We start from the raw sequence: 11,520 nt of genomic DNA, 5'->3' as shown, positions 1-11,520 counted from the left end.
CATGATGCCATTTGGATTTAAGAATGCAGGTGCTACATCTCAAAGAGCTATGACTACCATTTTCCGCGACATGATGCATCAGGAACTTAAGGACTATGTTGATAATGTAGTCATAAAATCTAAAACTAGAGAAAGTCATGTGGAACTCCTGTGAAAAGTTTTTGAGAGGTGTCGTCGTTATATGTTTCGTATGAATCCTTTGAAGTGCGCCTTCGGAATGACAACCAAAAAATTTATAGAATTCCTTATTCATCAAAGGGGAATTGATGTTAACCCCTTGAAAGTGAAGGTCATAGTCACAATGAAACCTCCAACATCGGTCAAAGATTTGAAGTCCTTCATAGAGAAGCTCTCTTATATTCGAAGGTTCATACCGGCGCTGGCATTATACATTCTTGTTTCATTTTCTTTTTTTTCCTTAAAAAATGCACATACTTCGAGAGTATATGAAACATTTTATTCAAACGGCAAATCTTACAAGGTGATAATGGAGCCCATGGAACACTATTAAGGAAAGACACCTACATGAGAGGTCGTTATGCTCTCAAGAATGTAAGGAAAGCTAGATGGGTACCTCTTCAAAGACAACCTTGCAAAGTAATAAGGAAGTTGATGAAGTAATGCTGTAGCGAAACCCCCATTTGAAAAAGGGAGACTAATATCCACTCAAAGGTAAACCTTATAAAGCAATAAGGAAACCAAAAAAAGAGAGGGTAACAACACGCGTTCATACCCAAAACCTTGCAAAGCTAAAAATGAGTTTATGAATGACAAACTCATGTCACATACTCAGACACTACAAACTAATATACACCTTATGTAACATCCCAGCCTATTTGCATGATTAATTTTATAGATTTATATACTAATTATTATCTTAAGTACCTTAAGTGCATTGATATTTTGATGTTATAGAAGAAATAGACTCTTTTAATGTTATAGGAGTAAGTTTATAAAGAATATATATATATATATATATGCAGAATTATCTTATTAGTTGGGCCTTTCTAGAAAATAAAACTTTTGGGAGGGTGGTAAGTATAATTTTGAAAAGATGTAAGGGTGAGTCATCAACCCTATTTCTCCTAGCAAGAGATATGCCCCACCACCCTTTCTCCCTTATCTCTTTGTTGCACCAAACTTCCATTTTCTTTGTTTCTTTGTTCCTTTTTCCTTTGTTCTTCTTTCTTTACTCCTCTTTGCTTGTTCTTGGTCTAGCTATACCTTCCTCTCTCACCAAATCTATATCTCTCTCCAAAGAAGAAATCAAACACTTAACACTAAAGTTTCAGCTTCAAAGTTGGTGGGTAAGTAATAGGGCTGTAACCAGTTTGGTTTGGTTGGTTTTTTTTTTTTTTATCCAGCCAATCGAAATCGAAAATTTCAATTTGTAAAAGTCTCAACCGAAACCGACTGAAATAGTTGAAAAACCGCCAGTTTCGGTTTTTGGGCCTGGAGTTTGGGCCAGTTAGGCCTTTGGTTTTTTTTCCAAAAATTTTCTATTTGGGCTTTTTTTTTTTTTTTTTTTTTTTTTAAAAAACGCAGTATTCAAGCCTCTTGTTTTATGGCCCTTTTATGCTCTAATTAAATCTTTTTTAGAAACCTGTTTTGGGCTTTTGTTAGGAACCAGTTGTGGCCTAGATTCGGGCCTTCTCTATTTTGGAAATGACCATCTTTAGGTCTTTTTTAGCTTTCTGTTTTTGCCCTTTTGGCCCAAATTCGAACCTTTCCTATTTTGGCCATTTTTGGGCCTTTTTACACATCCATAAAGCATTTTACAAACAAGAAAAAAATTACAACCTGCTTTGCATTTTACATTTTTCATAACTTGCTTTTGCTCAACATAAATCCAAAAATACACATTATAGCAGATTCATTAAAAAAAAAAATCACAACCTGTTACAGATTCATAAATCCAAAAAAACAACACATATAGCAGATTCATAAATCACAACTTATCATAAATTCATAACCTACTTTAGAGCTTCTATTATACTCATTAAAATACACATCACATATTCATAAATCCAAAAATAACCTGTCAACATGATATAACCTGTCAACAATACATTTACATAAGCATAACCTGTCAACACAGATTCATAAATCCAGAAATAATCTAGAGCAAAAAATTGCTCTAGTGCTCAAAGCCTCAAATTAATCTATAACTTGTTACAAGTACCCATCAAATACAAACAAGATTAAAAAAATAAATTGTATAAGTCAAAATAAAATAACTAGTGTAGATTTCATTACTTCATTAGTAATATGTCAATGTCCACATATTGTCCATATGTCAATACCTACATAATAGCATTTTAGCCAAAGACTCAAAATAAATTGGTCATATGTCAATGTCAATGTCAACATATACTATCCATATTTAATATTTGGCCAAAGACTCAAAATAAATTGGTCATATGTCATTGCCTATTGCCTAATATCATAAATTGTCTATGTATTATGTATAGGCCACTGTCAAAGCTCAAAATAAAAGCCCATATCTATACGTAAGCCACTGTCTACTAGTGTCTAATAGCAAAAAGTGTACATATCAATATGTCAAGTTGTTGTCAAAATAGAAACTAAAAAAACCCTATGTCATCATCAATACCACCCGTCCAAAGAGCAAAGAGCAATCTTCAACCATCAACTTCAGTAAGTGTTGATGTGGACATGCCTAGTTCCGATGTTAATGCAGCATCACTCATGAGTTCTACAAACAAAAAATGAAAAAAAAAACATAAAAGTCACTTGTACAATAAAACAATAAATATGCCAAGAATCCAAGACATTTAGTTTTTTTTTTTTTTTTTTTTTTTTTTTTTTAATAAAGAAAGAAGTAGACATACAAAATGTACAATAAAACAATAAATATGCCAAGAATCCAAGACATTCAGTTTTTTAAAAAAAATAATAGACATGCAGAATTTTTTTTAATAAATAAAGAAACAGAAAGTCATATTTTTTTTAATATAACAAATAATAGTCATACCTCCATCAAGCTTTTCAAACTCCTCAACATCATCCATGGCAGCACGAAGGCAGATTGGAGCCAATGAAAGACGGTTTCGACGGAGCCAGTTTTGACCACAAATGAGGGCTTCCACCATAAATGGAGACAATGAACTCTGGAAAGGATCAAGGACATGACTAGCCGTACTAAAGACAGATTCTGAGGTCACAGTGGATATCAGAATTGCAAGAACATGTCGTGCAACTCTTGAAAGCACATGGTATCATGGGGAATTAACCTTCCACCAAGCCAAAATATCAAAATTATCATCAAAGACATCTTCACAACTCTCTAACAAGTATTTATCAACCTCTGATTTGGTATTTGAAGAATCAATACCCTTCAAGTGCTTCTTAAATCCCATCATCCTCATTGTCTTCGCATCAACCACACTAGAATCATCTCCCTCCATTGATCTACTTGGTTTTTGGCCTTGGGCTTGTGCAGCAGCACTAGCACTATTACTCCCCACTTGATTTTGAGTATAAAATTTATATAAATCGTCCAAAACAGCCTTTACTCTTCCTGCCATATCAACAGCCTTTTGCCTCTCATACAAAGTACCAAAACAGTACTCAAGATACCCCAACTTGTATTAAGGATCAAGAACTAACCCTACATACAACAAGTGATTCATATTATCAAAGTTCCCCCAATACTTTTCAATTTGTTCTTCATGTAATCAATCATTTTTCTCAACAAATAACTATCTTTTTTCATGCTCCAACTCAATTGTGTTATGAATTGACATAAGCTCCAAAAAGAAAGAATTGCTAGTGACATAATTAGCACCCGAAAACCGCAAGGTTACATCATAGAAAATTTTAAGAAATTTAGAAAAGATCATAATCTTTTCCCAATTCAAATCATCCATTCCCCAAGCAACCTCATGTCTATCATTTCCTTCTTCCTTTGCCTCCTCTCTAATTGTCATAAGAAAATTTGGATCATTTTCCTCCAATCTCTCAAAAGCCTTTTGATACTTTTTGGCCTTATCCAACATAATATAGGTGTAGTTCCATCTAAAGGGTACATCTAAGCACAACTGATTTTTAAAGTCAACTTTCTCATTCTTCTCACATAACTTAAATGTGCTTTGTCTTTGTAGAGATGATTTCACATATCGCACAGATTTCCACACCTTCACTATTGTCTCATCCATTTCAACTAACCCTTCACGAACAATCAAGTTCAAAATATGAGCACTACACCTCACATGCAAGTATTTATGCCCTAAAATTGTTACCTTCCTATGCTTAGTCTTTTTTTGAATAAAAGAAATCAGCCCACTATTAGAGACAGCATTATGAACTGTAATAGTTAGAATCTTGTCTATCCCCCAATCAAGTAAACACATCTCAACCGCCTTCCCAAGTGTTTCACTCTTGTGATTTTCCACTAAATAAAAACTAAGAATCCTCTTTTGTGTTTTCCAATCACTATCTATAAAATGGGCAGTGAGACACATGTAGTTCGAATTTTGAACGGATGTCCATGTATCTATGGTAAGGCAGACCTGCTACTCTCTTAGGGCTTCTTTCAACTTTTGTTTCTCATCTAAAAACACTCTAAAGCAAGTTTTGGCAATTGTTGTGCGGCAAGGGATTGGATTGAACCTAGGTTGGGTAATAGACATAAACTTCCTAAAACCAAAACCCTCCACAAACCTAAAAGACAGCTTATCTAGAATAATCATCTCTGCCAATGCTTTCTTACATTCCTCAAAATTAAACACCCATGGCACAAGTTTACCACTACTTTCTCCTTCTTCTTTGGGTTTGAATGCTAGGGTTGATTGGTTTTTTTTTTGTCTTCCCATGGATATTTCAAACATTATGATTGTATGTAAGTTCTCATGGTTGTAGTGCCATTTACTTAGTGTCACAAGCATAGGTTGTGCCACAGTAGTTACAAGCTACCTTAGGATTCCCCCCCCCCCCTCTTCAATAACAATGAAATGACCCCAAACAAAATATCTTTTTTACCAATATTACCTGCACTTGGTGGGAGTGGGAGTTTGCCTTTGTCTTCATGCACATTGGTTGCCCCTTGACCCGCTTCATTGTATTGACCCTTTAGGATTTCTCTTGTCTCATTCATCTACAATATAAAATAAAACACAATAAGTCAGCAACTATAAAAAGTAAAAAATAAAATTTAACGCCAAAATGAGTCTAGTCTACAATAAAAAAAAATACGGTAACAATAACACAATAATAGTCAGCAAAAAAAAAAAAAAAAGGACTCTTCACTCTACTCTAGTATACAATAACACAACAAGTCAACAAGAAAGAAAGGAAAAAAGGAATGAGAAGGACTCTAGTATATAGCAACGAGCCAACGATAAACACGTCAATAAGATAATAATAAACACATCAACATCAAGGCAATAATAAACAAATACCCCAACATCACAGTCAACTATTAACAAATGCACCAACATCACAGTTAAGCACATAGGGTTATTGATTTTCAAATCTGTAACATCAATAAGAAAATAACAATTCAACATCACAGTCACAGATTCATAGCATGTCAACAACAATAAACAAAAATATATCAACAATAATAAATAAAAAAGCAGCTAACTTCATATATCAGAACTCAAAGGCAATCAGCTAACTTTAATAAAGAAACCAACTAGCACAAGCAGCCAAGCACATGGGTTATCGATTTTTTCAAAACCCTAACTTTATTCACATATAAAACTTGAAAAAATAAACATCTTGATCTTATGTTATTACTATAAAACAGAGATTCGGTATTTTAAAAACCCTAACTTTATTGATTCAGTATTAAACAAAACCCAAAATACAAAACAGAGAGAGGGTTATCGAGATTTTCAACAACCACATGAGACAAAGGCAATCAGCTGAGCTAACTTTAATAAAGAAACCAACTAGCATAAGCAGCCAAGCACATGGGTTATCGATTTTTTCAAAACCCTAACTTTGTTTGCATATAAAACATTAAAACTTGAAAAAATAAATATCTTGATCTTATGTTGTTACTACAAAACAGAGATTCACTCTTTCAAAACCTAAAACACAAAACAAAGAGAGGGTCAGAGGGTATTGAGATTTTCAAAACAGAGACTCACCGTGAGATGAGAAGCTGATGATCAAGCCAGCGTGGGAAGGGTGGCGTGTGGAGGTGGTGGCAGAGGGAGACTCGGCGTGAGAGGTAGGGACTGTGGAGTGGAGGCTGTCTGAAGTTTGAACGTGAGAGAGAGTGAAAAGTGTGAGAGTGAAAAGTGTGGGGTATGTAAGGTAGGGTTTTCCAAGTTTTGATTTTATAGTCTAATTAGTTTTAGTTTAATTAAATATTTACTTAGTTTAATTATAGGTGATTAATCTAATCGTTTTTAAAATGCTATGTTTAAAAAGATAAGCTAGGCCGGATTATTTGAATTTTGAAATTTTGAATCATTTGATGACTGAACAAAAAAAGGCCCAATTGTGAATCACTGAATTGTTTTAAAATGAAATGGAGGCCCACCGCCCAACGCAAAGCTTCCAAAGCATATCTTTTTTTTTTTTTTTTTTTTTTAGAATAGCCAAAGCATATCTCAGAGAGTCAGAGTCAAATATTTACAAAATATTATATATTTAATATAAAATATAATATAATAATATATTTCGATTCGATTTGGTGTATTATAATTTGCCACCGAAATTTTTGGTTTTTTATATAATAAAACCGAAACCAAACCGAACTGAAACTTTTGCATCGATTCAGTTGGTTTGAGGCGGTTTTTTCGGTTCCTCGGTTTTTTGCACACCCCTAGTAAGTAAATAAAACTACTTCTTGTTATGGGTAATTTATGGTGTAAATGTTTGTTTTATTTTCCACTCTATATCCTCTAATTGGATTTCTAGAAGTTGGAATTTGTGGTTTTGTGTTAGCAATTTGGAAGATTGAAGATATCATGGTTAAGTTATCATACTTGGAAAACTGTGAGTTGAGATAATGGATTAGAGATTGTAAAGGTTGTTCTGTATGTAGGTTTATTATGTAAAGATGTTGTTTCACAAGTAAATTTAATTATTAGTTGATTAAGTTTTCTTGTTGGCTTATAATTATAACCTGAACAACATGTTGGTATAAGAATTTTCTGTTTTGTTGCTTGGTATGGCAGTAGCTTCATAATTCAAAACTTAGTCTATGGATTCTTTTGATCATGTGATTTGTATATATATGTATGTTTATGTGTTGCCGTGGGGAACTTTTGTGAGATGAGAATTAAGATTTTCTTGAGTTTGAGAGTTAGGTTGTGATTCATATATAAGTTTATATACTTAGGAAGATTTATTAGTAATAAGTTTTGGTCTTTTTAGGTGACAAGAACGTGGACACTTGAGCTCATCTTATTCAAGTCTAACGTTTTATGCTTTCAGGTATGGGATATATGACATGTGCGTTTGATAAGTATAAGGTTTGTTTAGAAATTTATTATGCATTAAAACCTTTTAATTAGAGATATTACATATAATCATGATTTAAGTAAAGACATGTTCGTGAATTGTCGAGTCTTATGTATATGTATATATATATATATATATTTAGCAAAAAAAAAAAAAATATATATATATATATATATGATAGTTTTTAGCATATTGATGCTATTACTTATACCACAAACACAATATTTAAGAATGAAGTGGATATGCTACTATTATGAAGTATTTATGTAAAAGCATAATTGTTATAAAAATATAGTTTTAGAGTTATTCCATTGTTATGATTTGAACTCAGCCAGCAGGAATTAAAGTATTGGCATTTCCATGGAAATATTAATTGATTGGTCATTAAAAGTGGTGAGGATTCTATTGTACCTGCTCTTATTGGAAAATACCAACTTGTGGAGGATGTCAACCGACCCCCATGGTTGATGGTCTGAGCACACCGAAAGGAGTGTGATATTTCTAATATAATCTTGGGATTTCCTAACATTGTGGGGAATGCTCGATGCCTGGCACAATATGCTAGAAGTCTCCCAAAAGTTGTGACAGACTTACAATTGGACTGACTAATATAGTACTAATGAGCTATTAGACTATTTTAAGTTTATAAGAAAAATATGATGATAAAAAATGTAAGTTAAATGTATTATAAATCTGATGGAAAGTTTATGATAAATGTTTTATAGTCTATTTAAAGATAAGGTTACTGAATTATGTTAAAGTTCCTTATTATGTCCTTTTCTTATTATATGAAAGGAAAAATGATGTCTTCGTATGAAAGTTCGTAAGTTATTATTAAGAATCGTATGAAGACTAGTTATTAAAGCTGGCATATCTATGGAATATTTGATTTACATGCACTCTTATTAAATACTCATGGAACGTAAAACCTTACTGGGCTTCACAGCCCACCCTATTATTTTTCAGTGCACAGGTTCTTTTCCAAAAGCAACGAGAGTATTAGAGATGGTAAGGGCTCTATGGTTCTTGTTTTTTAGAACGTATAGTTTTCTTTTGTTGTATATAAAATATAGTCTTTTGTTGTATAGGAGGAATCAAAATGTACTTGATTCTTATGAACAAAGATGTTGTTAAGTTTGTTTTGAATCCTAGTTGTATGTCTTTGGAGTTAGATTTTTAAATAAAAGTTTTGCTAAATGTTTAGTTATGTAATATTTACTCAAAAACTTTTAGTTTCAGTCAAGTTGTCAAATTTGCAAGTTTGACTGTAATGCAGTTTTATGTTTCCATGAACTTTGTATATTATGGCTTTTATGCAATGAATGAAAACGGATATGAGAAATTATTTTTGATAAGCACCTTCAATTTTAGTTTGTTCGTGTTAGTATTTAGTTAAACTTGATATTAACATGTCGGTCATGCTCTAAAATCTGAAGTACAGGCTTGGGTCGTGACACATTATCTATTAGCCAATGACTAATTTGTACCCTGTTATAGCCACTAACCATAGGGATATAGTTTGCATCACAACTCACCATAAGTAAGAATGGTAGATGTACTATCTAACAACAAATATAGGCAAACAAGCATGACTATTTTAGCAAAAAAACCTATTTTACCCATAACATAACTACAAAATCAGAGGCATAATAAATTTGCTACAAACATTACTATTATCCATTGATGCCTTTTAGAGAAACAACAATGAAAGTAATAATAAATACAAAAGTACTATCAAATCACATACACGCTATCAAATTATCTTGAATAATCAAGTGCTATTATCTTTGCACAATACAAAAATTACAACATTGTTATTATCCTTGCACAAGTAAAGACTACAACAAATATATCTAACATGATCAGATATTGAACAATCATGTTCCCTGCACAAGTAAATACTACAAACAAGATACCTAACATCAAATTATCTATGTCAACCATGTGCTAATATCTTTACACAATACAAAAATTACTTGATTAAATATTGTTGTAAGAACCAAGTGCAAGACTTCTGGACCTTAGGTCACTTGGGCTCACAATTTATTTGTAGTGGGCTTAAGTATTTCCTACAATGGGTCGTTCTCGGCAAAGAGACTCAAAGTGACACCCAGTTAGCACCCTCTCCTTGACTGTTTTCTCTCGATTTTTCTGAACCCCTTCTTCTCCCAACTTTCTTCTATTTATAGCCAAGATTAGTGGGAAGATCATAATTACAGTCACCGTTAGTGCTATTGAAGGTCTAGTATTATCTGGTTAAAGTGGTTGTTCAGGTGAAAGGGCGGTGCAGCATTTATGATCTTGGAACTTGGTTCCATTTTCACCGATTATGTTCGGCAACTCACGTTCCCGTGCATATCATGACCTTCCCGGATATGACTCATGCGCTCTACCGGGAAAGATTAACCGGTCAACTCTGGGAACTTAATACCCAAAACTTGTTTTTACTCTAAGGCAGTTTCAAGAAGGGCATAAGGTAACTGGAACTTTCTGCTGGGCCTGCGCCCAAGGCCGGTATGGGCTTGGGCCCGGGGCCTAGATGGGTCTGGGCCCAAGGCCAGTATGGGCTTTGGAAGCTCGGTGCCGTACAATTGTCAATAATAATATTCAAATTATAATGAAATTTAGACTTTAACTTCTTCAAGATTTCCAAACGACGTAAACGAATATATTCATTTTGTTCAAAATTCATGTTTCTTATATCTTTCATCATAATTTTATCTTCCACTTTCATCTTTTCTACTTCATTCTTCTCTTTCTTGATACAAATCAACTCTTTTCGTTCTTTTGATGCAATGTACATTAACTCTCTTCATTCTTCTAATGCAATGCGCATACTTTCCTTTTTTTCACCATGCATTCTCCTCTTTTGTTCCTTGATTTCATCCAATTGGGAGGAAAGTCTGGGGACCACATCATTGCTAATCTTTTTTTTCTTTAATTTCTCCTCTTTCTTTTCTAGATTTGTTAAGCTTGCAAAAGTAGGACAAAATTGTGTTGCTGGCTGTCTTGGGTGGACCTTCACATTATCTCTTATATTCAACCATTTGGCTTCATTCCTCAAAATATTCCAACAATGTTCCAATTGAAATAAGGTTCTGCTATTACTTTTATACATAGTTTTTGCATCATCAATCTACAAAAGCGACAAATTGATAATAATGAGTATCATAAAACTTTCAGTGCATTGATGTATAATACATATTAGATGTTGAGTAGATATACCTTGTCATGCTCAATTTTACTACTTTCATTCCAGCTCTCAATTTGAGCCAAGAATCCACAAAACTTGTTGGTATCACTTTGGATCATTGACCACCGATTACTTAAAGAATCCTTGGAGCAGTTAAATTTCTTGTCATTGTAGAAGGTGGATCAAATTCTATCCCAGAATGTTGTGTGTTTTTTGTCAGTTGAAGTCACGATATCTAAGCTAACATTGAGCTACGTCGACATTAGCTTAATGTCTTCATCTATGGTGAATTTGTTTCCCTGTTAGCATTTCTTAGTAGTTGATTTTATTTCAATGGGGGTGTAGATTGTCTCATTTCAACTTGGGGTGGAGATTGATGGGCATTCATGTCTGAATGTGGAGTGACCATCAAAATACTATTGCCAAAACCTTGTTCCTCGTCATGTAAAATGTCAAGGAAGAAGGGATTTTGCCAAGTCCATCACCTTAAAAAAAAAAAAAAAAAAAAAAAAACCAAATTAATTCAAAAGCAACACTAACATAAGAAACCAAATTATTTCAGTTTATCTAATGCTAAAACTGAAAATTCTATTATTCCTACTATTATTATTATTATTATTATTATTATTATTTTGTTTGAGGAAACCCTTATATGATATTTATTCTTCAATATTTACCTTATATTTTAAAGGGGTCCCTATGTTTTGCAATATTTCATTTTAGTTTTTTTATTTTAAAGTTTATGTAAAAAAATGTCCGTGTCATTAACTATTTGATTGAAAACAGTGACTTGACAAATAAAACACAGAAGATCCACTCAAGCGAAATATATTTATGTACAACATAGTTTTGATAGTAGCATAAATCTGATTGACTGTTCACACAGA

This window comes from Quercus robur, chromosome 6 (genome assembly GCF_932294415.1).
Source record: "Quercus robur chromosome 6, dhQueRobu3.1, whole genome shotgun sequence".
NCBI lineage: Eukaryota > Viridiplantae > Streptophyta > Magnoliopsida > Fagales > Fagaceae > Quercus > Quercus robur.
The sequence above is the reverse complement of the archived record's forward strand: the minus strand, read 5'-3'. Positions refer to the sequence as shown.